Source organism: Tachypleus tridentatus, chromosome 3, assembly GCF_004210375.1.
Source record: "Tachypleus tridentatus isolate NWPU-2018 chromosome 3, ASM421037v1, whole genome shotgun sequence".
NCBI lineage: Eukaryota > Metazoa > Arthropoda > Merostomata > Xiphosura > Limulidae > Tachypleus > Tachypleus tridentatus.
In genome coordinates, this window is record NC_134827.1 from 34716973 (window position 1) to 34741483 (window position 24511).

General features: G+C 31.7%; 1 long non-coding RNA gene across 6 annotated transcripts in view; it reads left to right on the forward strand.

Annotated features, from left to right (window-relative positions):
* Positions 1-24511, forward strand: part of LOC143246678 (uncharacterized) — a 91681-nt gene that overhangs the window by 42253 nt on the left and 24917 nt on the right. For 5 of the 6 annotated variants that reach the window (XR_013026094.1, XR_013026093.1, XR_013026095.1 and 2 more), the window contains 7 exons: positions 2925-3015; positions 4212-4301; positions 8276-8361; positions 9563-9652; positions 13227-13317; positions 18252-18341; positions 21667-23025. This is a non-coding gene — a long non-coding RNA (uncharacterized LOC143246678). Of the gene's footprint in view, positions 1-2924; positions 3016-4211; positions 4302-8275; positions 8362-8452; positions 8512-9562; positions 9653-13226; positions 13318-18251; positions 18342-21666; positions 23026-24511 lie in introns of all 6 variants that reach the window. The other variant, XR_013026092.1, reaches the window with a different exon arrangement.

Sequence of the window (24511 nt, forward strand, 5' to 3'; positions counted from 1 at the left end):
CTAGTATGTTGTGACAGTGTGATATTACTGTGTTTTATAAAACTTTGTCTACACTGGTTTCTAGTATGTTGTGACAGTGTGATATTACTGTGTTTTATAAAACTTTGTCTACACTGGTTTCTAGTATGTTGTGACAGTGTGATATTACTGTGTTTTATAATTTTCAACTGTCAAACTTATTTTGCATACCATTATATTTCTGTAAAGTCTCATCTAGAACTAATGTTTTACAACAGTATAATGCCAGTTTAAATATGCAGTTCAGTATATTTGATTTATACTTTAAAAATGTGTTACCACAAACCTGACAAAATCTAGAATCATCAGGAATTTAAGTTTGGTAAAGTTCTAGTTGTCCCACTTTTTTTATCTTTGATTTTGCACACAAACAAATTTTACCATAATGTTGGCCAACAGTTGTTTATATTAATGTGTAATTCACTAAATATAATGAATGGTCATATTAAGTTTGTTTTTATGAATGAAAATTGAAACAGTTTATCTATAACCAAGTTACAATGCCCTTACTTCAAGATCTAATGTATTGAAAGAAAATGTCCTGAAGTTATTTCTTATTATAAGTAGATTATTAGTCAAAATGGTGTTAATTAGAAGTATTGGAAACGTGTGTGTGTGTGTGTGTGTAGGTCTAGATAATATGAAACTTTAAAATGTGGCCAGTCTGTTAAAAGCAAGAATGCTACATTATATCATCTTAACATTTTCAATGAATAAAAAAAATAATTTTTGCAAACATGAACTATTTGATAACATTGAGACAAATTCAGGTTTCATGTTTAAGGTTTTACAGTAAGTTTAACTGTAACCTGTAATGGCTCTAGTTCTGTTCTGTAACCAACAGCATTATTGGTAACCTAGTGACTTTTCATAACTTTTAATGATTCTACGATGATGGTTTTCCTTGTATGTTGTTGGAAAGTAATCACCATTGTTCTATCCTCCCTCTTGTTTACGTTATAGACTTGAGGGCCGGAAAAACTCTGGAACATAAATGTTTTTTTGTATCTAAATTAACATAATCTTGTTGAAATGTACATATATAATAATGTTTTCTTCATTACCGATTCAAACCACCTTCTAACTTTTAGTTAATGACAGATATGTTCTGTAATATGAACAGTTACACTACTTTGTTTAGCAGTATTCTGTAGATTGTTCCTGGCTAGCTGTTATATTGAACACCCTTGTACAAATTATGAAGTTCACTTGTTTCACTGAACTGAAACTATGGACATAACCACTTCTGTGAGGTCATCCCTTATTTAATGTCTGATTTTAGGTTTAGAAAAATATAAAGGATTTGAAAAGCTTTTAATGTTATTTAACCAATAGTATATGTCCCATTATTATTTCCTGCCAATGATTCACAAGCTTTTGAATGTCACTTCTATAAAATATTTGGGTTTGGAGGAAAAGAATATAGTGATGGTAGTTTTGACATCTTCATGTGTTCCAATCTCTTTACACCAAGATAGTTCTGCAAACTTTGGAATAGATCATAATCAGATGGGGCAAAGTCTGGAGAATTAGGAGGATGTGGAAGTTTCTCACAGGCTAGTTCTTCAATCTTTGCAGATGTGATCCTTGTTGTATGGGGCTGTGCATTATCCTGGTGTAACCAACACCTTTGTGGTTAATCAAAGCAGGCCTCTTTCCTTTCAGTGCAACATTCAAGTGCTCTAACTGTTAGAAGTTTCATATAATTGTTATATAGAGTGGCAGCAACCTAGTGGATCACACCAATATCCCACCAAAAGTTTAACAAGACTTTCCTAGGGTGGAGGTCAGTTTTGGTTGTACTTTAGCCAGTTTACCTGCACTGAGCCATTTGTATAATATATCAATTTTTCCATCTTCAGTCACTAACCTGTCAAAAAAGTGTAACGTTCATGAGAGTGTAGAGAAGTGTAAATGTCCACTCTTGCTCTAAGGTTGGCTTCTGTCAAATCATGTGGGACCCATTTTCCAAGTTTTGACACCTTTCCAAGCTGTTGCAGATGACAGTAGACTGTTGAATGGGTTGAATTAAGCTTCTGTGCTAGTTCTTCAACTGTTACAGCATAATTTTCATCAAGTACAGCCAGCAGCAAGTCCTCATTAAACTCAACAGGAAGACCTGAATGTGGAGCATCACTTAAGCTGTAGTCACCTGATCTGAACATCTGAAACCACCTTCGACATTTTCTTTCATTGAGAGACTCCCACCATAAACACCTTGAATGTTTCATGTAGTTTCTGCTGCACTATTGCCTTTGTAAACTCATAAATAATTATATACCTAATGTGTTCCTCAAGCACATCCATCTTTATAAGGGTTTATTTGATTAATGATTTGAAAAGTAGAGTTGGGTTAGTTTCTTTTATTTGTCTGAACATTTTACACATTCTACCAAATATTGTAGTAATTAAAGTAATTTGTAGTAAATACAAAGACAGAAATGATGATGAACTTTCTGAATTAAATTTTGGGCATCACTTATAGGATGACCTGATGTACAGAAGGAAAATGGTACTTTCATGGTTGTTGATTAACATATAATGTAAGGGGGTAGTTGATGTAAGTTATGCAGTATGTGCGACTTCTATCCAGGTTTGACCTTTGTTTTTTATTGTACTTAAAAAAAAATTAATCATTGAATTGAGTTTTGTGTTTTGTTCTGGTGGACTTGTACTTTAAGCATTAATTTTTTGTTTTCATAAACTATGAAAACAGTTTTGTAAGTCAAACCATTTCCCAGTTTCTTGAAGACAGCATTTTGTTCTAACATTCACTGTTAATACCACATTTTTATATATTAGGTAGCACTTCTGTAACTGTGTTTAGTTGCAGAACGTCCACAGGTTAGTAGTCTGTTTATATAGATTAATAGTTTCATTTGTTTTTGTTTTATTCTTTCTAACAGTTCAGGTTACTGGATGGCAGGATACATGTTCATGAAGAGATTGTTTATTTCTAGACTCCTGGCTCCATTTTGATTGTGAATTATTCTTTTGGTAAGCTGTAACTTATCTCTGACTATAAAGATATCTAGAGTAAATATTGTCATCTTCCTCATGAACTTTAGGTTGTGATAAAAATCGTAAGAAATTTTGTTTTTTAGGATCAATGAGTGAATTTTGTTAAATTGTGAATTCTTTCCATGGTAAGTCCAAGTTAGTGTGTTCTTATAAAGCTTTAATAGAAGTTATCTAAGTAGTCTGTTAATTGATTTATCTTTCTAGAGGGGCTAGCCATAGGGTAGTGGCCACATTGTGAATCCAGCTTTGTAACAAAAACACATTCCTTATTTTGATATTAATTTAGCAGTACCTGATGCAGACTTTATATTTTTGCTGCATGCCATGAGATATAAATGCCCACTAAACTTTGAAAGCATCACAGGCACTGGATATGTTATATGGCTGACATTTTTTCCACTTATGGGTTGTAGTTAACTACATGTACAAGTAATGATGCTTGAGCTGTCTGAGACAAATCAGACTAGATCATTTAATTGGTGAACTGGAAATACAATTGTGTGTGTGTATCATTTATTTGCTTCACTTGAAATTTCTCTTTTTTAAATATTCTGTTGGTGTTAACTGTTTAACTAGTGGTAACTTCATTTAATTTATAGTTTTTGTGTCTGAGTATTTTAAAGCTAATTCTGATTTCATATATCTTGTCATTCATTGCTTTGTTCATCATAATGGTTATTTTGTATAGTAATTTGATGCAAGAAACATAAGTTAGTATTCTTGGAAATTGTTTTTTACAACAAGTAGAAAGAACTAAAGCAAACTTTGAAATGATGTCTGTACATATTACAAATAAAACATTTTTAACATCACAACTTTAAAAATACAATCTATACATGAACCAGTTAATTACTTTAAACTTTAAGGTTTTTAGACAGTAAGTTTAACTGTAACATATAATGGACAATGTTCTGTTGTGTACAACAACATAATGTGGTAACCTAGTGATTATTCAGTTATAATGATTCCACGATGATGGGTTTCCTATTATGATGTTGGAAAGTAATCACCATTGTTCTATTCTACCTCTAGTTTACGATATAGACTTGAGGGCCGGAACTACTCTGGGACATGGATTATTTCTTGTAGTACACAAAACTAATAATTATAGTTTTCTACTTTACTTTTTAAAGACAGTTAAATTAACTTCTAACTAGTTGAGTTTGTTTCAGGTAAAAGGATGCCCCCCACGTAGTGACTACTGTCATTACTGTGTATCAACATCTTAGAGACACTGTTGATAAATTCTTTGTGTGTCACAGGTGAGAACAAATGTATTTATTGTATTCATCCAATAGTGTTAATGCCATTGTTATTAATGTTGTGATGTGTTTGTTTATATTCTGTAAAATATTATGTTTAATTCTGGTTTAGAATGTATTTATCTACAGATTTTAATGGAGTTTCTCTCAGTATGCTCAGTATAAGACTTATCAATGTTTTACTACAATTATAGATTTGATTAATTTTGTATAAAAGGGTAGATGTTAATCGACAGAACGACAGTACATTATAATGTGGCAAAGTTACTTATATTGACGTGTACAGACAACCACATCTTAGTGGAAAATAAAAGACATCCTTAACATTAAATATTTGATGAATTACGAACCATTGTGATTGACAAGCTCTCTTCTTTATTACAACATTTTCACACTTATGGACATTACGAATTTCAAGTTGTTCTGGTATTGAAATTTTGTAAGTTGATACATTTATAGTTTAACAATAAAACTTCTGAGTCTGTAAGGATATCCGTGAAATAAAATTTATATTTTGAACTGAGTTCTAAGTGAATTTTAAAACTTTGTCTACACTGGTTTCTAGTATGTTGTGACAGTGTGATATTACTGTGTTTTATAAAACTTTGTCTACACTGGTTCCTAGTATGTTGTGACAGTGTGATATTACTGTGTTTTATAAAACTTTGTCTACACTGGTTTCTAGTATGTTGTGACAGTGTGATATTACTGTGTTTTATAAAACTTTGTCTACACTGGTTCCTAGTATGTTGTGACAGTGTGATATTACTGTGTTTTATAAAACTTTGTCTACACTGGTTTCTAGTATGTTGTGACAGTGTGATATTACTGTGTTTTATAAAACTTTGTCTACACTGGTTTCTAGTATGTTGTGACAGTGTGATATTACTGTGTTTTATAAAACTTTGTCTACACTGGTTTCTAGTATGTTGTGACAGTGTGATATTACTGTGTTTTATAAAACTTTGTCTACACATGTTTCTGGTATGTTGTGACAGTGTGATATTACTGTGTTTTATAAAACATTGTCTACACTGGTTTCTAGTATGTTGTGACAGTGTGATATTACTGTGTTTTATAAAACATTGTCTACACATGTTTCTAGTATGTTGTGACAGTGTGATATTACTGTGTTTTATAAAACATTGTCTACACTGGTTTCTAGTATGTTGTGACAGTGTGATATTACTGTGTTTTATAATTTTCAACTGTCAAACTTATTTTGCATACTATTATATTTCTGTAAAGTCTCATCTAGAACTAATGTTTTACAACAGTATAATGCCAGTTTAAATATGCAGTTCAGTGTATTTGATTTATACTTTAAAAATGTGTTACCACAAACCTGACAAAATCTAGAATCATCAGGAATTTAAGTTTGGTAAAGTTCTAGTTGTCCCACTTTTTTATCTTTGATTTTGCACACAAACAAATTTTACCATAATGTTGGCCAACAGTTGTTTATATTAATGTGTAATTCACTAAATATAATGAATGGTCATATTAAGTTTGTTTTTATGAATGAAAATTGAAACAGTTTATCTGTAACCAAGTTACAATGCCCTTACTTCAAGATCTAATGTATTGAAAGAAAATGTCCTGAAGTTATTTCCTATTATAAGTAGATTATTAGTCAAAATGGTGTTAATTAGAAGTATTGGAAATGTGTGTGTGTGTGTGTAGGTCTAGATAATATGAAACTTTAAAATGTGGCCAGTCTGTTAAAAGCAAGAATGCTACATTATATCATCTTAACATTTTCAATGAATAAAAAAATAATTTTTTGCAAACATGAACTATTTGATAACATTGAGACAAATTCAGGTTTCATGTTTAAGGTTTTTACAGTAAGTTTAACTGTAACCTGTAATGGCTCTAGTTCTGTTCTGTAACCAACAGCATTATTGGTAACCTAGTGACTTTTCATAACTTTTAATGATTCTACGATGATGGTTTTCCTTATATGTTGTTGGAAAGTAATCACCATTGTTCTATCCTCCCTCTTGTTTACGTTATAGACTTGAGGGCCGGAAAAACTCTGGAACATAAATGTTTTTTTGTATCTAAATTAACATAATCTTGTTGAAATGTACATATATAATAATGTTTTCTTCATTACCGATTCAAACCACCTTCTAACTTTTAGTTAATGACAGATATGTTCTGTAATATGAACAGTTACACTACTTTGTTTAGCAGTATTCTGTAGATTGTTCCTGGCTAGCTGTTATATTGAACACCCCTTGTACAAATTATGAAGTTCACTTGTTTCACTGAACTGAAACTATGGACATAACCACTTCTGTGAGGTCATCCCTTATTTAATGTCTGATTTTAGGTTTAGAAAAATATAAAGGATTTGAAAAGCTTTTAATGTTATTTAACCAATAGTATATGTCCCATTATTATTTCCTGCCAATGATTCACAAGCTTTTGAATGTCACTTCTATAAAAATATTTGGGTTTGGAGGAAAAGAATATAGTGATGGTAGTTTTGACATCTTCATGTGTTCCAATCTCTTTTACACCAAGATAGTTCTGCAAACTTTGGAATAGATCATAATCAGATGGGGCAAAGTCTGGAGAATTAGGAGGATGTGGAAGTTTCTCACAGGCTAGTTCTTCAATCTTTGCAGATGTGATCCTTGTTGTATGGGGCTGTGCATTATCCTGGTGTAACCAACACCTTTGTGGTTAATCAAAGCAGGCCTCTTTCCTTTCAGTGCAACATTCAAGTGCTCTAACTGTTAGAAGTTTCATATAATTGTTATATAGAGTGGCAGCAACCTAGTGGATCACACCAATATCCCACCAAAAGTTTAACAAGACTTTCCTAGGGTGGAGGTCAGTTTTTGGTTGTACTTTAGCCAGTTTACCTGCACTGAGCCATTTGTATAATATATCAATTTTTCCATCTTCAGTCACTAACCTGTCAAAAAAGTGTAACGTTCATGAGAGTGTAGAGAAGTGTAAATGTCCACTCTTGCTCTAAGGTTGGCTTCTGTCAAATCATGTGGGACCCATTTTCCAAGTTTTGACACCTTTCCAAGCTGTTGCAGATGACAGTAGACTGTTGAATGGGTTGAATTAAGCTTCTGTGCTAGTTCTTCAACTGTTACAGCATAATTTTCATCAAGTACAGCCAGCAGCAAGTCCTCATTAAACTCAACAGGAAGACCTGAATGTGGAGCATCACTTAAGCTGTAGTCACCTGATCTGAACATCTGAAACCACCTTCGACATTTTCTTTCATTGAGAGACTCCCCACCATAAACACCTTGAATGTTTCATGTAGTTTCTGCTGCACTATTGCCTTTTGTAAACTCATAAATAATTATATACCTAATGTGTTCCTCAAGCACATCCATCTTTATAAGGGTTTATTTGATTAATGATTTGAAAAAGTAGAGTTGGGTTAGTTTCTTTTATTTGTCTGAACATTTTTACACATTCTACCAAATATTGTAGTAATTAAAGTAATTTGTAGTAAATACAAAGACAGAAATGATGATGAACTTTCTGAATTAAATTTTGGGCATCACTTATAGGATGACCTGATGTACAGAAGGAAAATGGTACTTTCATGGTTGTTGATTAACATATAATGTAAGGGGGTAGTTGATGTAAGTTATGCAGTATGTGCGACTTCTATCCAGGTTTGACCTTTGTTTTTTATTGTACTTAAAAAAAAATTAATCATTGAATTGAGTTTAGTGTTTTGTTCTGGTGGACTTGTACTTTAAGCATTAATTTTTTGTCTTCATAAACTATGAAAACAGTTTTGTAAGTCAAACCATTTCCCAGTTTCTTGAAGACAGCATTTTGTTCTAACATTCACTGTTAATACCACATTTTTATATATAAGGTAGCACTTCTGTAACTGTGTTTAGTTGTAGAACGTCCACAGGTTAGTAGTCTGTTTATAAAGATTAATAGTTTCATTTGTTTTTGTTTTATTCTTTCTAACACTTCAGGTTATTGGATGGCAGGATACATGTTCATGAAGAGATTGTTTATTTCTAGACTCCTGGCTCCATTTTGATTGTGAATTATTCTTTTGGTAAGCTGTAACTTATCTCTGACTATAAAGATATCTAGAGTAAATATTGTCATCTTCCTCGTGAACTTTAGGTTGTGATAAAAATCGTCAGATGTTTTGTTTTTTTAGGATCCATGAGTGAATTTTGCTAAATTGTGAATTCTTTCCATGGTAAGTCCAAGTTAGTGTGTTCTTATAAAGCTTTAATAGAAGTTATCTAAGTAGTCTGTTAACTGATTTATCTTTCTAGACGGGCTAGCCATAGGGTAGTGGCCACACTGTGAATCCAGCTTTGTAACAAAAACACATTCCTTATTTTGATATTAATTTAGCAGTACCTGATCCAGACTTTATATTTTTGCTGCATGCCATGAGATATAAATGCCCACTAAACCTTGAAAGCATCATAGGCATTGGATATGTTATGTGGCTGACATTTTTTCCACTTATGGGTTGTAGTTAACTACATGTACAAGTAATGATGCTTGAGCTGTCTGAGACAAATCAGACTAGATCATTTAATTGGTGAACTGGAGATACAATTGTGTGTGTGTATCATTTATTTGCTTCACTTGAAATTTCTCTTTTTTAAATATTCTGTTGGTGTTAACTGTTTAACTAGTGGTAACTTCATTTAATTTATAGTTTTTGTGTCTGAGTATTTTAAAACTAATTCTGATTTCATATATCTTGTCACTCATTGCTTTGTTCATCATAATGGTTATTTTGTATAGTAATTTGGTGCAAGAAACATAAGTTAGTATTCTTGGAAATTGTTTTTCACAACAAGTATAAAGAACTAAAGCAAACTTTGAAATGATGTCTGTACATCTTACAAATAAAACATTTTTAACATCACAACTTTAAAAATACAATCTATACATGAACCAGTTAATTACTTTAAACTTTAAGGTTTTTAGACAGTAAGTTTAACTGTAACATATAATGGGCAATGTTCTGTTGTGTACAACAACATAATGTGGTAACCTAGTGATTACTCAGTTATAATGATTCCACGATGATTGGTTTCCTATTATGATGTTGGAAAGTAATCACCGTTGTTCTATTCTCCCTCTAGTTTACAATATAGACTTGAGGGCCGGAACTACTCTGGGACATGGATTATTTCTTGTAGTACACATAAACTAATAATTATAGACGTTTTCTACTTTACTTTTTAAAGACAGTTAAATTAACTTCTAACTAGTTGAGCTTGTTTCAGGTAAAAGGATGCCCCCCACGTAGTGACCACTGTCATTACTGTGTATCAACATCTTAGAGACACTGTTGATAAATTCTTTGTGTGTCACAGGTGAGAACAAATGTATTTATTGTATTCATCCAATAGTTTTAATGCCATTGTTATTCATGTTGTGATTTGTTTGTTTAGATTCTGTACAATATTATGTTTAATACTGGTTTAGAATGTATTTATCTACAGATTTTAATGAAGTTTCTCTCAGTATGCTCAGTATAAGACTTACCAATGTTCTCCTACAATTATAGATTTGATTAACTTTGTATAAAAGGGTAGATGTTAATCGACAGAACGACAGTACATTATCATGTGGCAAAGTTACTTATATTGACGTGTACAGACAACCACATCTCAGTGGAAAATAAAAGACATCCTTAACATTAAATATTTGGTGAATTAGGAACCATTGTGATTGACAAGCTCTCTTCTTTATTACAACATATGGACACTTATGGACATTACGAATTTCAAGTTGTTCTGGTATTGAAATTTTGTAAGTTGATACATTTATAGTTTAACAATAAAACTTCTCAGTCTGTAAGGATGTCTGTGCAATAAAATTTATATTTTGAACTGAGTTCTAAGTGAATTTTAAAACTTTGTCTACACTGGTTTCTAGTATGTTGTGACAGTGTGATATTACTGTGTTTTATAAAACTTTGTCTACACTGGTTTCTAGTATGTTGTGACAGTGTGATATTACTGTGTTTTATAAAACTTTGTCTACACTGGTTTCTAGTATGTTGTGACAGTGTGATATTACTGTGTTTTATAAAACTTTGTCTACACTGGTTTCTAGTATGTTGTGACAGTGTGATATTACTGTGTTTTATAAAACTTTGTCTACACTGGTTTCTAGTATGTTGTGACAGTGTGATATTACTGTGTTTTATAATTTTGAACTGTCAAACTTGTCTTACATACCATTATATTTCTGTAAAGTCTCATCTAGAACTAATGTTTTACAACAGTATAATGCCAGTTTAAATATGCAGTTCAGTATATTTGATTTATACTTTAAAAATGTGTTACCACAAACCTGACAAAATCTAGAATCATCAGGAACTTAAGTTTGGTAAAGTTCTAGTTGTCCCACTTTTTTATCTTTGATTCTGCACACAAACAAGTTTTAACATAATGTTGGCCAACACTTGTTTATATTAATGTGTAATTCACTAAATATAATGAATGGTCATATTAAGTTTGTTTTTATGAATGAAAATTGAAACAGTTTATCTGTAACCAAGTTACAATGCCCTTACTTTAAGATCTAATGTATTGAAAGAAAATGTCCTGAAGTTATTTCCTATTATAAGTAGATTATTAGTCAAAATGGTGTTAATTAGAAGTATTGGAAACGTGTGTGTGTTTGTGTGTGTGTAGGTCTAGATAATATGAAACTGTAGAATGTGGCCAGTCTGTTAAAAGCAAGAATGCTACATTATATCATCTTAACATTTTCAATGAATAAAAAAATAATTTTTTGCAAACATGAACCATTTGATAACATTGAGACAAATTCAGGTTTCATGTTTAAGGTTTTTACAGTAAGTTTAACTGTAACCTATAATGGCTCTAGTTCTGTTCTGTAACCAACAGCATTATTGGGAACCTAGTGTCTTTTCATAACTTTTAATGATTCTCTGATGATGGTTTTCCTTATATGTTGTTGGAAAGTAATCACCATTGTTCTATCCTCCCTCTTGTTTACGTTATAGACTTGAGGGCGGAAAACTCTGGAACATAAATGTTTTTTTGTATCTAAATTAACATAATCTTGTTGAAATGTACATATATAATAATGTTTTCTTCATTACTGATTCAAACCACCTTCTAACTTTTAGTTAATGACAGATATGTTCTGTAATATGAACAGTTACACTACTTTGTTTAGCAGTATTCTGTAGATTGTTGCTGGCTATCTGTTATATTGAACACCCCTTGTACGAATTATGAAGTTCACTTATTTTGCTGAACTGAAACTATAGAAATAACCAGTTCTGTGAGGTCATCCCTTAAGTAATGTCTGATTTTAGGTTTAGAAAAATAGAAAGGATTTGAAAAGCTTTTAATGTTATTTAACCAATAGTATATGTCCCATTATTATTTCCTGCCAATGATTCACAAGCTTTTGAATGTCACTTCTATAAAAGTATTTGGGTTTGGAGGAAAAGAATATGGTGACGGTAGTTTTGACATCTTCATGTGTTCCAATCTCTTTTCCATCAAGATAGTTCTGCAAACTTTGGAATAGATGGTAATCAGATGGGGCAAAGTCTGGAGAATAAGGAGGATGTGGAAGTTTTCACAGGCTAGTTCTTCAATCTTTGCAGATGTGATCCTTGTTGTATGGAGCTGTGCATTATCCTGGTGTACACAACACCTTTATGATTGATCAAAGCAGGCCTCTTTCCTTTCAGTGCAACATTCAAGTGCTCTAACTGTTAGAAGTTTCATGTAATTGTTATATTGAGTGGCAGCAACCTAGTGGATCACACCAATATCCCACCAAAAGTTTAACAAGACTTTCCTAGGGTGGAGGTCAGTTTTTGGTTGCACTTTAGCCAGTTTACCTGCACTGAGCCATTTGTATAATATATCAATTTTCTCATCTCCAGTCACTAACCTGTCCAAAAAAGGTGAGTAACGTTCACGAGAGTGTAGAGAAGTGTAAATGACCACTCTTGCTCTAAGGTTGGCTTCTGTCAAATCATGTGGGACCCATTTTCCAAGTTTTGACATCTTTCCAAGCTGTTGCAGATGACGGTGAACTGTTGAATAGGTTGAATTAAGTTTCTGTGCTAGTTCTTCAACTGTTACAGCATAATTTCCATCAAGTGCAGCCAGCAGCAAGTCATCATTTAACTCAACAGGACATCCTGAACGTGGCACATCACTTAAGCTGGAACCACCTTTCATTGAGAGACTCCACACCATAAACATCTTGAATGTTTTGTGTAGTTTCTGCTGCACCATGACCTTTTTTAAACTCATAAATCATTATATGCCTAATGTGCTCCTCAGACACATCCATCTTTATAAGGGTTTATTTGATTAATGATTTGAAAAAGTAGAGTTGGGTTAGTTTCTTTTATTTGTCTGAACATTTTTACACATTCTACCAAATATTGTAGTCATTAAAGCCTTTTACAAAGACAGAAATGATTATGGACTTTCTGTATTAAATTTTTGGGCATCACTTATAGGATGACCTGATGTACAGAAGGAAAATGGTACTTTCATGGTTGTTGATTAACATATAATGTAAGGGGGTAGTTGACGTAAGTTATGCAGTATGTGCGACTTCTATCCAGGTTTGACCTTTGTTTTTTATTGTACTTAAAAAAAAAATTAATCATTGAATTGAGTTTAGTGTTTTGTTCTGGTGGACTTGTACTTTAAGCATTAATTTTTTGTCTTCATAAACTATGAAAACAGTTTTGTAAGTCAAACCATTTCCCAGTTTCTTGAAGACAGCATTTTGTTCTAACATTCACTGTTAATACCACATTTTTATATATTAGGTAGCACTTCTGTAACTGTGTTTAGTTGCAGAACGTCCACAGGTTAGTAGTCTGTTTATAAAGATTAATAGTTTCATTTGTTTTTGTTTTATTCTTTCTAACAGTTCAGGTTACTGGATGGCAGGATACATGTTCTTGAAGAGATTGTTTATTTCTAGACTCCTGGCTCCATTTTGATTGTGAATTATTCTTTTGGTAAGCTGTAACTTATCTCTGACTATAAAGATATCTAGAGTAAATATTGTCATCTTCCTCATGAACTTTAGGTTGTGATAAAAATCGTAAGAAATTTTGTTTTTTTAGGATCAATGAGTGAATTTTGTTAAATTGTGAATTCTTTCCATGGTAAGTCCAAGTTAGTGTGTTCTTATAAAGCTTTAATAGAAGTTATCTAAGTAGTCTGTTAATTGATTTATCTTTCTAGAGGGGCTAGCCATAGGGTAGTGGCCACATTGTGAATCCAGCTTTGTAACAAAAACACATTCCTTATTTTGATATTAATTTAGCAGTACCTGATGCAGACTTTATATTTTTGCTGCATGCCATGAGATATAAATGCCCACTAAACTTTGAAAGCATCACAGGCACTGGATATGTTATATGGCTGACATTTTTTCCACTTATGGGTTGTAGTTAACTAAATGTACAAGTGATGATGCTTGAGCTGTCTGAGACTAATCAGACTAGATCATTTAATTGGTGAACTGGAGATACAATTGTGTGTGTGTATCATTTATTTGCTTCACTTGAAATTTCTCTTTTTTAAATATTCTGTTGGTGTTAACTGTTTAACTAGTGGTAACCTCATTTAATTTATAGTTTTTGTGTCTGAGTATTTTAAAACTAATTCTGATTTCATATATCTTGTCATTCATTGCTTTGTTCATCATAATGGTTATTTTGTATAGTAATTTGGTGCAAGAAACGTAAGTTAGTATTCTTGGAAATTGTTTTTCACAACAAGTATAAAGAACTAAAGCAAACTTTGAAATGATGTCTGTACATCTTACAAATAAAACATTTTTAACATCACAACTTTAAAAATACAATCTATACATGAACCAGTTAATTACTTTAAACTTTAAGGTTTTTAGACAGTAAGTTTAACTGTAACATATAATGGGCAATGTTCTGTTGTGTACAACAACATAATGTGGTAACCTAGTGATTATTCAGTTATAATGATTCCACGATGATGGGTTTCCTATTATGATGTTGGAAAGTAATCACCATTGTTCTATTCTCCCTCTAGTTTACGATATAGACTTGAGGGCCGGAACTACTCTGGGACATGGATTATTTCTTGTAGTACACATAAACTAATAATTATAGTTTTCTTTCTACTTTACTTTTTTAAAGACAGTTAAATTAACTTCTAACTAGTTGAGTTTGTTTCAGGTAAAGGATGCCCCAACGTAGTGACCACTGTCATTACTGTGTATCAACATCTTAGAGACACTGTTGATAAATTCTTTGTGTGTCACAGGTGAGAACAAATGTATTTATTGTATTCATCCAATAGTTTTAATGCCATTGTTATTCATGTTGTGATTTGTTTGTTTAGATTCTGTACAATATTATGTTTAATACTGGTTTAGAATGTATTTATCTACAGATTTTAATGTAGTTTCTCTCAGTTTGTTCAGTATAAGACTTATCAATGTTCTACTACAATTATAGATTTGATTAACTTTGTATAAAAGGGTAGATGTTAATTGACAGAACGACAGTACATTATCATGGGGCAAAGTTACTTATATTGACGTGTACAGACAACCACATCTTAGTGGAAAATAAAATAAAAGACATCCTTAACATTAAATATTTGGTGAATTAGGAACCATTGTGATTGACAAGCTCTCTTCTTTATTACAACATTTTCACACTTATGGACATTACGAATTTCAAGTTGTTCTGGTATTGAAATTTTGTAAGTTGATACATTTATAGTTTAACAATAAAACTTCTGAGTCTGTAAGGATGTCTGTGAAATAAAATTTATATTTTGAACTGAGTTCTAAGTGAATTTTAAAACTTTGTCTACACTGGTTTCTAGTATGTTGTGACAGTGTGATATTACTGTGTTTTATAAAACTTTGTCTACACTGGTTTCTGGTATGTTGTGACAGTGTGATATTACTGTGTTTTATAAAACTTTGTCTACACTGGTTTCTAGTATGTTGTGACAGTGTGATATTACTGTGTTTTATAAAACTTTGTCTACACTGGTTTCTAGTATGTTGTGACAGTGTGATATTACTGTGTTTTATAAAACTTTGTCTACACTGGTTTCTAGTATGTTGTGACAGTGTGATATTACTGTGTTTTATAAAACTTTGTCTACACTGGTTTCTGGTATGTTGTGACAGTGTGATATTACTGTGTTTTATAAAACTTTGTCTACACTGGTTTCTGGTATGTTGTGACAGTGTGATATTACTGTGTTTTATAAAACTTTGTCTACACTGGTTTCTAGTATGTTGTGACAGTGTGATATTACTGTGTTTTATAAAACTTTGTCTACACTGGTTTCTAGTATGTTGTGACAGTGTGATATTACTGTGTTTTATAAAACTTTGTCTACACTGGTTTCTAGTATGTTGTGACAGTGTGATATTACTGTGTTTTATAAAACTTTGTCTACACTGGTTTCTAGTATGTTGTGACAGTGTGATATTACTGTGTTTTATAAAACTTTGTCTACACTGGTTTCTAGTATGTTGTGACAGTGTGATATTACTGTGTTTTATAAAACTTTGTCTACACTGGTTTCTAGTATGTTGTGACAGTGTGATATTACTGTGTTTTATAAAACTTTGTCTACACTGGTTTCTAGTATGTTGTGACAGTGTGATATTACTGTGTTTTATAAAACTTTGTCTACACATGTTTCTAGTATGTTGTGACAGTGTGATATTACTGTGTTTTATAAAACTTTGTCTACACTGGTTTCTAGTATGTTGTGACAGTGTGATATTACTGTGTTTTATAAAACTTTGTCTACACTGGTTTCTAGTATGTTGTGACAGTGTGATATTACTGTGTTTTATAAAACTTTGTCTACACTGGTTTCTAGTATGTTGTGACAGTGTGATATTACTGTGTTTTATAAAACTTTGTCTACACTGGTTTCTAGTATGTTGTGACAGTGTGATATTACTGTGTTTTATAAAACTTTGTCTACACTGGTTTCTAGTATGTTGTGACAGTGTGATATTACTGTGTTTTATAAAACTTTGTCTACACTAGTTTCTAGTATGTTGTGACAGTGTGATATTACTGTGTTTTATAAAACTTTGTCTACACTGGTTTCTAGTATGTTGTGACAGTGTGATATTACTGTGTTTTATAAAACTTTGTCTACACTGGTTTCTAGTATGTTGTGACAGTGTGATATTACTGTGTTTTATAAAACTTTGTCTACACTAGTTTCTAGTATGTTGTGACAGTGTGATATTACTGTGTTTTATAAAACTTTGTCTACACTAGTTTCTAGTATGTTGTGACAGTGTGATATTACTGTGTTTTATAAAACTTTGTCTACACTGGTTTCTAGTATGTTGTGACAGTGTGATATTACTGTGTTTTATAAAACTTTGTCTACACTGGTTTCTAGTATGTTGTGACAGTGTGATATTACTGTGTTTTATAAAACTTTGTCTACACTGGTTTCTAGTATGTTGTGACAGTGTGATATTACTGTGTTTTATAAAACTTTGTCTACACTGGTTTCTAGTATGTTGTGACAGTGTGATATTACTGTGTTTTATAAAACTTTGTCTACACTGGTTTCTAGTATGTTGTGACAGTGTGATATTACTGTGTTTTATAAAACTTTGTCTACACTAGTTTCTAGTATGTTGTGACAGTGTGATATTACTGTGTTTTATAAAACTTTGTCTACACTGGTTTCTAGTATGTTGTGACAGTGTGATATTACTGTGTTTTATAAAACTTTGTCTACACTAGTTTCTAGTATGTTGTGACAGTGTGATATTACTGTGTTTTATAAAACTTTGTCTACACTGGTTTCTAGTATGTTGTGACAGTGTGATATTACTGTGTTTTATAAAACTTTGTCTACACTGGTTTCTAGTATGTTGTGACAGTGTGATATTACTGTGTTTTATAAAACTTTGTCTACACTGGTTTCTAGTATGTTGTGACAGTGTGATATTACTGTGTTTTATAATTTTGAACTGTCAGACTTTTCTTACATACCATTATATTTCTGTAAAGTCTCATCTAGAACTAATGTTTTACAACAGTATAATGCCAGTTTAAATATACAGTTCAGTATATTTGATTTATACTTTAAAAATGTGTTACCACAAACCTGACAAAATCATCAGGAACTTAAGTTTGGTAAAGTTCTAGTTGTCCCACTTTTTTATCTTTGATTCTGCACACAAACAAATTTTACCATAATGTTGGCCAACACTTGTTTATATTAATGTGTAATTCACTAAATATAATGAATAGTCATATTAAGTTTGTTTTTATGAATGAAAATTGAAACAGTTTATCTGTAACTAAGTTACAATGCCCTTACTTTAAGATCTAATGTATTGAAAGAAAATGTCCTGAAGTTATTTCCTATTATAAGTAGATTATTAGTCGAAATGGTGTTAATTAGAAGTATTGGAAACGTGTGTGTGTGTGTAGGTCTAGATAATATGAAACTTTAGAATGTGGCCAGTCTGTTAAAAGCAAGAATGCTACATTATATCATCTTAACATTTTCAATGAATAAAAAAATAATTTTTTGCAAACATGAACTATTTGATAACATTGAGACAAATTCAGGTTTCATGTTTAAGGTTTTTACAGTAAGTTTAACTGTAACCTATAATGGCTCTAGTTCTGTTCTGGAACCAACAGCATTATTGGTAACCTAGTGTCTTTTCATAACTTTTAATGATTCTACGATGATGGTTTTCCTTGTATGTTGTTGGAAAGTAATCACCATTGTTCTATCCTCCCTCTAGTTTACGATATAGACTTGAGGGCCGGAACTACTCTGGGACATGGATTATTTCTTGTAGTACACATAAACTAATAATTATAGTTTTCTACTTTACTTTTTAAAGACAGTTAAATTAACTTCTAACTAGTTGAGTTTGTTTCAGGTAAAAGGATGCCCCCCACATAGTGACCACTGTCATTACTGTGTATCAACATCTTAGAGACACTGTTGATAAATTCTTTGTGTGTCACAGGTGAGAACAAATGTATTTATTGTATTCATCCAATAGTTTTAATGCCATTGTTATTAATGTTGTGATTTGTTTGTTTAGATTCTGTACAATATTATGTTTAATACTGGTTTAGAATGTATTTATCTACAGATTTTAATGAAGTTTCTCTCAGTATGCTCAGTATAAGACTTATCAATGTTCTACTACAATTATAGATTTGATTAACTTTGTATAAAAGGGTAGATGTTAATCGACAGAACGACAGTACATTATCATGGGGAAAAGTTACTTATATTGACGTGTACAGACAACCACATCTTAGTGGAAAATAAAATAAAAGACATCCTTAACATTAAATATTTGGTGAATTAGGAACCATTGTGATTGACAAGCTCTCTTCTTTATTACAACATTTTCACACTTATGGACATTACGAATTTCAAGTTGTTCTGGTATTGAAATTTTGTAAGTTGATACATTTATAGTTTAACAATAAAACTTCTCAGTCTGTAAGGATGTCTGTGAAATAAAATTTATATTTTGAACTGAGTTCTAAGTGAATTTTAAAACTTTGTCTACACTGGTTTCTAGTATGTTGTGACAGTGTGATATTACTGTGTTTTATAATTTTGAACTGTCACTTATCTTACGTACAATTATATTTCTGTAAAGTCTCATCTAGAACTAATGTTTTACAACAGTATAATGCCAGTTTAAATATGCAGTTCAGTATATTTGATTTATACTTTAAAAATGTGTTACCACAAACCTGACAAAATCATCAGGCACTTAAGTTTGGTAAAGTTCTAGTTGTCCCACTTTTTTATCTTTGATTCTGCACACAAACACTTGTTTATATTAATGTGTAATTCACTAAATATAATGAATGGTCATATTAAGTTTGTTTTTATGAATAAAAATTGAAACAGTTTATCTGTAACCAAGTTACAATGCCCTTACTTCAAGATCTAATGTATTGAAAGAAAATGTCCTGAAGTTATTTCCTATTATAAGTAGATTATTAGTCGAAATGGTGTTAATTAGAAGTATTGGAAACGTGTGTGTGTGTGGGTCTAGATAATATGAAACTTTAAAATGTTGTCAGTCTGTTAAAAGCAAAAATGCTACATTATATCATCTTAACATTTTCAATGAATAAAAAAATAATTTTTTGCAAACATGAACTATTTGATAACATTGGGACAAATTCAGGTTTCATGTTTAAGGTTTTTACAGTAAGTTTAACTGTAACCTATAATGGCTCTAGTTCTGTTCTGTAACCAACAGCATTATTGGTAACCTAGTGACTTTTCATAACTTTTAGTGATTCTACGATGATGGTTTTCCTTGTATGTTGTTGGAAAGTAATCACCATTGTTCTATCCTCCCTCTAGTTTACGTTATAGACTTGAGGGTCGGAAAAACTCTGGAACATAAATGTTTTTTTGTATCTAAATTAACATAATCTTGTTGAAATGTACATATATAATAATGTTTTCTTCATTACTGATTCAAACCACCTTCTAACTTTTAGTTAATGACAGATATGTTCTGTAATATGAACAGTTACACTAATTTGTTTAGTAGTATTCTGTAGATTGTTGCTGGCTATCTGTTATATTGAACACCCCTTGTATGAATTATGAAGTTCACTTATTTTGCTGAACTGAAACTATAGAAATAACCAGTTCTGTGAGGTCATCCCTTAAGTAATGTCTGATTTTAGGTTTAGAAAAATAGAAAGGATTTGAAAAGCTTTTAATGTTATTTAACCAATAGTATATGTCCCATTATTATTTCCTGCCAATGATTCACAAGCTTTTGAATGTCACTTCTATAAAAATATTTGGGTTTGGAGGAAAAGAATATAGTGATGGTAGTTTTGACATCTTCATGTGTTCCAATCTCTTTTACACCAAGATAGTCCTGCAAACTTTGGAATAGATCATAATCAGATGGGGCAAAGTCTGGAGAATTAGGAGGATGTGGAAGTTTCTCACAGGCTAGTTCTTCAATCTTTGCAGATGTGATCCTTGTTGTATGCGGCTGTGCATTATCCAGGTGTAACCAAACTTTTGTGGTTAATCAAAGCAGGCCTCTTTCCTTTCAGTGCAACATTCAAGTGCTCTAACTGTTAGAAGTTTCATATAATTGTTATATAGAGTGGCAGCAACCTAGTGGATCACACCAATATCCCACCAAAAGTTTAACAAGACTTTCCTAGGGTGGAGGTCAGTTTTGGTTGTACTTTAGCCAGTTTACTTGCACTGAGCCATTTGTATAATATATCAATTTTTCCATCTTCAGTAACTAACCTGTCAAAAAAGGTGAGTAACGTTCACGAGAGTGTAGAGAAGTGTAAATGTCCACTCTTGCTCTAAGATTGGCTTCTGTCAAATCATGTGGGACCCATTTTCCAAGTTTTGACACTTTTCCAAGCTGCTGCAAATGACAGTAGACTGTTGAATGGGTTGAATTAAGCTTCTGTGCTAGTTCTTCAACTGTTACAGCATAATCTTCGTCAAGTGCAGCCAGCAGCAAGTCATAATTAAACTCAACAGGACAACCTAAACGTGGTGCATTACTTTAGCTGTAATCACCTAATCTAAACTTCTGAAACCACCTTCGACATTTTCTTTCATTGAGAGACTCAGCACCATAAACACCTTGAATGTTTCGTGTAGTTTCTGCTTCACTATTGCCTTTTTAAACTCATAAATCATTATATGCCTGATGTGCTCCTCAGACACGTCCATCTTTAAAAGGGTTTATTTGATTAATAATTTGAAAAAGTAGAGTTGGTTAGTTTCTTTTATTTGTCTGAACATTTTTACACATTCTACCAAATATTGTAGTCATTGAAGCCTTTTACAAAGACAGAAATGATGATGGACTTTCTGTATTAACTTTTTGGGCATCACTTATAGGATGACCTGATGTACAGAAGGAAAATGGTACTTTCATGGTTGTTGATTAACAAATAATGTAAGGGGTAGTTGACGTAAGTTATGCAGTATGTGCGACTTTTATCCAGGTTTCACCTATGTTTTTTATTGTACTTAAAAAAAAAAAAATTAATCATTGAATTGAGTTTAGTGTTCTGGTGGACTTGTGCTTTAAGCATTAATTTTTTGTCTTCATAAACTATGAAAACAGTTTTGTAAGTCAAACCATTTCCCAGTTTCTTGAAGACAGCATTTTGTTCTAACATTCACTGTTAATACCACATTTTTATATATTAGGTAGCACTTCTGTAACTGTGTTTAGTTGCAGAACGTCCACAGGTTAGTAGTCTGTTTATAAAGATTAATAGTTTCATTTGTTTTTGTTTTATTCTTTCTAACAGTTCAGGTTATTGGATGGCAGGATACATGTTCATGAAGAGATTGTTTATTTCTAGACTCCTGGCTCAATTTTGATTGTGAATTATTCTTTTGGTAAGCTGTAACTTATCTCTGACTATAAAGATATCTAGAGTAAATATTGTCATCTTCCTCGTGAACTTTAGGTTGTGATAAAAATCGTCAGATGTTTTGTTTTTTTAGGATCCATGAGTGAATTTTGTTAAATTGTGAATTCTTTCCATGGTAAGTCCAAGTTAGTGTGTTCTTATAAAGCTTTAATACAAGTTATCTAAGTAGTCTGTTAACTGATCTATCTTTCTAGAGGGGCTAGCCATAGGGTAGTGGCCACATTGTAAATCCAGCTTTGTAACAAAAACACATTCCTTATTTTGATATTAATTTAGCAGTACCTGATCCAGACTTTATATTTTTGCTGCATGCCATGAGATATAAATGCCCACTAAACTTTGAAAGCATCATAGGCACTGGATATGTTATGTGGCTGACATTTTTTCCACTTATGGGTTGTAGTTAACTACATGTACAAGTAATGATGCTTGAGCTGTCTGAGACAAATCAGACTAGATCATTTAATTGGTGAACTGGAGATACAATTGTGTGTGTGTATCATTTATTTGCTTCACTTGAAATTTCTCTTTTTTAAATATTCTGTTGGTGTTAACTGTTTAACTAGTGGTAACCTCATTTAATTTATAGTTTTTGTGTCTGAGTATTTTAAAACTAATTCTGATTTCATATATCTTGTCATTCATTGCTTTGTTCATCATAATGGTTATTTTGTATAGTAATTTGGTGCAAGAAACATAAGTTAGTATTCTTGGAAATTGTTTTTTACAACAAGTTTGAAATGATGTCTGTACATATTACAAATAAAACATTTTTAACATCACAACTTTAAAAATACAATCTATACATGAACCAGTTAATTACTTTAAACTTTAAGGTTTTTAGACAGTAAGTTTAACTGTAACATATAATGGGCAATGTTCTGTTGTGTACAACAACATAATGTGGTAACCTAGTGATTATTCAGTTATAATGATTCCACGATGATGGGTTTCCTATTATGATGTTGGAAAGTAATCACCATTGTTCTATTCTCCCTCTAGTTTACGATATAGACTTGAGGGCCGGAACTACTCTGGGACATGGATTATTTCTTGTAGTACACAAAAACTAATAATTATAGTTTTCTACTTTACTTTTTAAAGACAGTTAAATTAACTTCTAACTAGTTGAGCTTGTTTCAGGTAAAAGGATGCCCCCCACGTAGTGACCACTGTCATTACTGTGTATCAACATCTTAGAGACACTGTTGATAAATTCTTTGTGTGTCACAGGTGAGAACAAATGTATTTATTGTATTCATCCAATAGTTTTAATGCCATTGTTATTAATGTTGTGATTTGTTTGTTTAGATCCTGTACAATATTATGTTTAATACTGGTTTAAAATGTATTTATCTACAGATTTTAATGGAGTTTCTCTCAGTTTGCTCAGTATAAGACTTATCAATGTTCTACTACAATTATAGATTTGATTAATTTTGTATAAAAGGGTAGATGTTAATCGACAGAACGACAGTACATTATCATGTGGCAAAGTTACTTATATTGACGTGTACAGACAACCACATCTTAGTGGAAAATAAAATAAAAGACATCCTTAACATTAAATATTTGATGAATTAGGAACCATTGTGATTGACAAGCTCTCTTCTTTATTACAACATATGGACACTTATGGACATTACGAATTTCAAGTTGTTCTGGTATTGAAATTTTGTAAGTTGATACATTTATAGTTTAACAATAAAACTTCTCAGTCTGTAAGGATGTCTGTGAAATAAAATTTATATTTTGAACTGAGTTCTAAGTGAATTTTAAAACTTCTACACTGGTTTCTAGTATGTTGTGACACTGAGTTCTAAGTGTGTTTTATAAAACTGTCTACACTGGTTTCTAGTATGTTGTGACAGTGTGATATTACTGTGTTTTATAAAACATTGTCTACACTGGTTTCTAGTATGTTGTGACAGTGTGATATTACTGTGTTTTATAAAACTTTGTCTACACTGGTTTCTAGTATGTTGTGACAGTGTGATATTACTGTGTTTTATAAAACTTTGTCTACACTGGTTTCTAGTATGTTGTGACAGTGTGATATTACTGTGTTTTATAAAACTTTGTCTACACTGGTTTCTAGTATGTTGTGACAGTGTGATATTACTGTGTTTTATAAAACTTTGTCTACACTGGTTTCTAGTATGTTGTGACAGTGTGATATTACTGTGTTTTATAAAACTTTGTCTACACTGGTTTCTAGTATGTTGTGACAGTGTGATATTACTGTGTTTTATAAAACTTTGTCTACACTGGTTTCTAGTATGTTGTGACAGTGTGATATTACTGTGTTTTATAAAACTTTGTCTACACTGGTTTCTAGTATGTTGTGACAGTGTGATATTACTGTGTTTTATAAAACTTTGTCTACACTGGTTTCTAGTATGTTGTGACAGTGTGATATTACTGTGTTTTATAAAACTTTGTCTACACTGGTTTCTAGTATGTTGTGACAGTGTGATATTACTGTGTTTTATAAAACTTTGTCTACACTGGTTTCTAGTATGTTGTGACAGTGTGATATTACTGTGTTTTATAAAACTTTGTCTACACTGGTTTCTAGTATGTTGTGACAGTGTGATATTACTGTGTTTTATAAAACTTTGTCTACACTGGTTTCTAGTATGTTGTGACAGTGTGATATTACTGTGTTTTATAAAACTTTGTCTACACTGGTTTCTAGTATGTTGTGACAGTGTGATAT